Here is a 6671-nt window from a genome sequence, read left to right as displayed (position 1 = left end):
CCCCTTGTTTCATCTTAATTTTAGTTGTAGGGGATCCCAGATCTCAAATAACTGTTATTTTTTCTTGTCCCCACTAGATGTCATGACATCTAATCAATGAAATCGGGTAAGAAATGATTTTATAAGTCTACTTTTAGGAGCCATTTTATTATTAAATTACTCACAACTATTGCAAATATTTCATTTATATATTTATTTTCACATTACAGTTGTCAAATTCATATTGTATGTATTACAGCTTTTTTTTTAAATCCATAAAACTTAAAAAATAGAAAAAAAATAGAAAATACAGAAGACACAAACACACAGCCTCGTCTTTAGTTCATCCATGTCTGCTGATATTTGGTATGGGTGCCACGTCAGTGTTGTGCAGCTGGCATGACCCTCCCCCCCTGCCTGACATTTAGCAACACTTTCTCTCCCAGCACTAATGCGTACTCACACGTAAACTGCGTATAATTAGAAATCTGTACACAGAATAATTGCTTGACTCTTGCAAAGTGAATTTTTATTGTCTCACGCAGTGAATCTTTAAATATCTTCTCTCTCTCTCTCTCTCTCTCACACACACACACACACACACACACATACACAGAAATTCTCTGCAGGTTTGTAATTAAAGCTGTATAGTTACAGCAGGGGTAGCATGGACCTGACATTATCCTGGTCTGGGGGATTTCCCAAAGGACAGGCTGACATTACTAAACACTTAAAGGGGATCTGAACAAAAACCAACATGAAGAATGAAACATCCAAATCTGAGGAACAGTTTAAGCAATATTGCATGAGCGACAGTGATGTTTCAGAGTCATTTCATCAGATAATGAAAGAAAAATAATCAAGGAAACCAGAACTAATGCCTATTAGTGAAATATTACTCTGAACCAAAGTTATCTTCACCAAATGCTCTCCAGTGTACAATACAAGGCACAAAAAAAGCCTTCCCAAGGCTTTAAAGGCAATAAAATCGAAAAAAGATTTTCCAACATCCACCGCACAGACCTCAACCACAACAAATCAATCTATTCCACCTTGACACACCAAGGTAGACTATCTATTCCACCGCCTCGAGGCAGGAGCAGGACCATATCCTATGCTTTATCTGAAAACCAATTCCCCTCCTCCAAACAAGATAAATGAGAGGCATGAGATGAGGCTTCGGTGGGGCTGTTTACAGGTTGGTTATGGGCAGACTGTTCTGTCATAATTAGAGCTCCATAGACTTCACTGTGCTGCTGCTCTGTGAATCTGACTGAGATTGAATGGAGTCCTGAAACAGGAATGCATCTTTTACTTTGCACCCTATATTGCTCCATCATGTTTTAGCATGCACCCTTTTGCCTCAGTATCACACTTTAGTAGCTTAAACTATTAGTGTTGTATTGACTGGATAATACTTCATGCATCCTGAATCATGTTGGAGTATATAAACTATTAGCATTGCGTCATGCTTTAGTATACAAATTATTAATATTGCATCATACTTTAGTATGCATCCTCATGCTTTAATATACAAACTATTAGCACTGTATTATAACTAAGTATATAAGCTTTTAGCACTATCATTCTTTAGTATACAAATTATTAGCAGTGGGTCATACAGTAGTATGCACTCTTTATAATGCTTTAGAATACAAGCTATATATAATTCTTTAGTATTCAAACTATTAGCATCACATCGTACTGTAGTATGCATCCTGTATCATGCTTTAGTATGTAAACTTTTTGCACTGTATCATTCTTTAGTATGCACCCTTAATCATGCTTTAGTATACACAACTTTTACAATATAGCTTGCTGTAGTATAAAAGCTACAGTATTAGAATTGCTTTAGCATACAAATTACTAAATCATGATTTAGTATTACAATTAGCACTGTTTCACACTTGTATATAAAACATCATTCTTCATTAATGTTCACTTCTTGCTTTAACATGCTTAGTATAAACACTTTTTGCATTGAATGATGATTTAGTATTCATCTTTATACCCATTGATTTAGCAGATTGATAGCTGAAGAGCAGAAGTTGAGGTCAAGTTGGCGAAATCATTTGGTTTTAGTATGTAAATGTGGTCATCTTTAGAAACATATGCCATGAAAGTATGTCAATTTAAAAAGTTTGTATATGATATGTAAAGAAACATGAAAAGCATGCTATGGAAAAAAGGTAAATCATCTTTGCTGTTCAGCCAGCTGTTCAGACTGATGGAAACCATCTGTGAAGATCTGAGACAAAAGCAGGCTTCCATGCACACAAGAGCAGGCCTGTGTGATAATCACAATGCTGAATACCATCTGAATATGCAGATTAACAGGAAGATTCTCTGAAGGTTTCTGAGAGGTTTAGATTGTGCTCGCACACAGCCGTCTGGCTGAGAGAAGATAAGTTGGCCATAATTCTGACGAGACGCCTCTCGTTTTTGGCATCCACAACAGCCACAATTTATTCTGAGCCTTGGCTTTTAGGACCACATGAAAAACTAATTTCCATTGAAAATCTCCTGCCAAATACCCCACAAAACCTGCTCATACACAATCTAGCAAGCCTTTTGTAACAGATCTAAAGCATCCAGGAATGATGCATAACGCTTTTTTATATGCAATCAAGGTCACTTTAATGATCATCATTTCCAAATAACCTTGAGCAGCGAGTCTATCGTAAAGCCATGAACAGATTACCAGCACGTCTGATGGATAATGAATAATTATAGCTCCAGGCCTGGATAATTATTGTCGGTTTTGATATGTGAGATGAGTGTCAATGGATGGATATGAAAATCGACATGCTGCTTGATCTCATAGACTGTCTGGACGGGTGTTCTGGTCTGCTGATAAGTCTTTCATTACGACACCCTCTCGCCCCTGGAGCCTTCATCCTCCCCTGCTCCTCCTCCTCTCCCCCCGGCGGTGTCCTCGCTTAAAATAGAGCTACACACAGACTGGACCTGACCAGACTGACAGCTGAGAAAGAGGGAGAGCGGGAGAAGAGAGGGAGAGAGAAGAGAAATGAACTCCCACTAGATAAGTGCACAGCATCCTTCTGTACTTAAAGAGCTTAAGTCGTGTTGCTTTGAGCTTCCAGGTCATCTATATGCCAGTGTTCACACCAAGAACGATAACTATAAAGATAACTTTTAAAGGTAACGTTTTTTCATCTGCCACTTTAAATGCTTGAGCTCTTTAAAATTGGAGTATTTTGATTGGCTGCATCGGCTAGAGAAAATTTGTATTTAAAGTGATTCCAACTATATTATTCTTTTGTGCTTTTAACAATATAGTCGCGGTATGGACTTAGCTATTCTTTTAAATAATAATAATAATCAAAAAAGATTAACTATTTCTTGAGCATTGTTATCCTTGGTGTGAACAGGCCTTCAATTTTGATTAAATTCACTTTTAGCTCATGTAAAATATATGGTTTTATTTTTTTTTTTCAGACAAAAAATATTCTTGAATGGTCTTCCACTTATGGATCTGTCAAAATTTCCCTTCAATATATGTGCTCTAGAATGAGAATGTCCCGCCCTAATACCACCTGCTTTTGACTAGCACTAGCTAATACAAATAATACTTCATCCCTGTGTCTCTGGAAATGCTTACTTTCTTACTATACAGTAGGCAAGGCAAGGAAAGTTTATTTATATAGCACATTTCGCACACAATGGTAATTCAAAGTGCTTTACATAAAAGAAAGTAAAATAATCATGAAGTCACAGTAAGTGAAAAAACATGTAAAAACAGTCCAAATCCATAGTATTGAAAAAACAGTAAAGACTTCATGATTTGTGAATGACAGTTATGTGAAAGTTACCAGGTGAATTTCATTCACCAAAATGATTTATTAATCGAGATTAGGTTAGTTTCAAACCTGCAGTTTTGTGAGTGATAAAACAGTGCTTGTCAAGCTTTAAAGCACAGAAGATATTTGGAAGAATGATGGTAATAGTATAGAAAATAATACTATGGAAGACAATGGCTATCAGCAACTGTTTGGTTACTAACATTCTTCAAAATATCTTCTTTTATGTTCAGCAGAAGAAAACAAATTCATACAGATTTGGAACATATGGAGGGTGAGATAAATCTTTAATTAAATTGCCACCAAAGATAATTGTAAATGTTATTGCAATAGATCAAGAACAATAGGTCACCATTTATTCACACTCATTTGTTCCAAACTCATATGGCTTTTTTAATTCTTTTGAGTCAAAAAATCTGACTCAAAAGAATGATTCATTCATAAATCACTTCAGCTCTCATAAATTTTTACAAACTTGACAAGCAAAGCCAGGGCATATGTCTTTAATAACTTACATTTCCATCTTTTCCTCACACAATCATTTTTATGCCTTTGTAAGAAAGTACACAAGTCTTATGAACCATTTTTATTATAGGTATATTAAAGAGAGAGGCCATAACTTTTGTCTATAACACAAAAGAAAACATTAAAGTGAGTAATTAATTACATTTATTCATATTAAAGTACAATGTAATGAAAGAATCAACAGATCTTTTTTTCCATATTGTGACATACAAACAAGTGAAATGGATTATTGAAAAACAAAAAAAAAAACAAAATGAAGGACAGGACTTGGTTCTTGTGCCTGTTGTCGGTTGTAAGAAAGATACAGGATTTAAGTGGAATAAATGATTGCAGAAGTTGATTTAATCAGAAGGCCCCATGGATGATTCGTTCACAATAAGATCATTAAGAAAAAGCATGAGTTGAATTTTCATTTCATGCTGACTTTTTTTTAGTGGTATCCTAAAGAGGGCCACTCATACCAACGCATGCAAGTTTGAAAAGTCATTCAACCCCAAGCAAGCAAGTAGTTTCTGTCCAGAGATCTTACAATTCGTTTATTGTAAGAGACTTAAAGGGTTAGTTCATCCAAAAATGAAAATTATGTCATTAATAACTCACCCTTATGCTGTTCCAAAAATGTAAGACCTCGTTTTATCTTCGGAACACAGTTTAAGATATTTTAGATTTAGTCAGAGAGCTCTTAGTCCCTCCATTGAAGCTGTGTGTACGGTCTACTGTCCATGTCCAGAAAGGTAAGAAAAACATCATAAAAGTAGTCCATGTTACATCAGAGGGTCGGTTAGAATTTTATGAAGCATCGAAAATACATTTTGGTCCAAAAATGGCAAAAACGCCGACTTTATTCAGCATTGTCTTCTCTTCCGTGTCTGTTGTGAGAGAGAGTTCAAATCAAAGCAGTCTGGATATCCAGTTCGCGAACGAATCATTCAGTTCACCAAATCGAACTGAATCGTTTTAAACGATTTGCATCTCTAATACGCATTAATCCACAAATGACTTAAGCAGTTAACTTGTTTAATGTGGCTGACACTCCCTCTGAGTTCAAACAAACCAATATCCCGGAGTAATGCATTTACTCAAACAGTACACTGACTGAACTGCTGTGAAGAGAGAACTGAAGATGATCACAGAGCCGAGCAAGATAACGAACAATAGACTGACTCGTTCACAAGTGAAGAACCGTTTCTGTCAGATGCGTCCGATTCGTGAACCGAGGAGCTGATGATACTGCGCATGTGTGATTCAGAGTGAAGCAGACCGACACAACAGAGCGTCTGAACTGAACTGATTCTTTTGGTGATTGATTCTGAACTGATTCTGTGCTAATGTTATGAGCCCAGGTAAACCGAAGGCTTGAATCAAGGGCAATCATCGCAAATGACGCCATTACGTCGAGCTTAAAAGAACCGGTGAACTGTTTTCTTCAACCGGTTTATTGAATCGAACTGTCCGAAAGAACTACTGGTGATCCGAAAACCGATGCAACCGGTTCTTCACTCGTGAACAAGTCAGTCTATTGTTCGTTATCTGGCTCGGCTCGGTGTTCATCTTCACAGCAGTTCAGTCAGTGTACTGTTTGAGTGCATGCATTACTCCGGGATATTGGTTTGTTTGAACTCAGAGGGAGTGTCAGCCACATTAAAAAAGTGAACAGCTTAAGTCATTTGTGGATTAATGCGTATTAGGGGTGCAAACCGTTTAAAACGATTCAGTTCGATTTGGTGAACTGAATGATTTGTTCGCGAACCGGATATCCAGACTGCTTTGATTTGAACTCTCTCTCACAACAGACACGGAAGAGAAGACAATGCTGAATAAAGTCGTCATTTTTGCCATTTTTGGACCAAAATGTATTTTCAATGCTTCAAAAAATTCCAACGGACCCTCTGATGTCACATGGACTACTTTGATAATGTTTTTCTTACCTTTCTGGACGTGGACAGTAGACCGTACACACAGCTTCAATGGAGGGACTGAGAGCTCTCGGACTAAATCTAAAATATCTTAAACTGTGTTCCGAAGATAAAAGGAGGTCTTACATGTTTGGAACAGCATAAGGGTGAGTTATTAATGACATAATTTTCGTTTTTGGATGAACTAACCCTTTAACATTATTGGTGCCACCAACCAAGCCGAACGGACCAGATCATTCGTTAAAGGATATCCTCTCTCATTTCACTCCTCAGTCAACAACGTGTGGCAGGATAGTAAGAGGGGGCGTGCCGTCTTTGCCAGGAATTTGGCACACACGAACAAAGAATTATCTCCAGAAATTTGCAAACAAACATTTCTTTTTTTCTGCATCAACACACAGGAATCACAAGCTGACAGAACAGGTATTCA

This window comes from Carassius gibelio, chromosome A23, assembly GCF_023724105.1.
Source record: "Carassius gibelio isolate Cgi1373 ecotype wild population from Czech Republic chromosome A23, carGib1.2-hapl.c, whole genome shotgun sequence".
Lineage (NCBI taxonomy): Eukaryota > Metazoa > Chordata > Actinopteri > Cypriniformes > Cyprinidae > Carassius > Carassius gibelio.
This window is presented reverse-complemented; position numbering follows the sequence as displayed.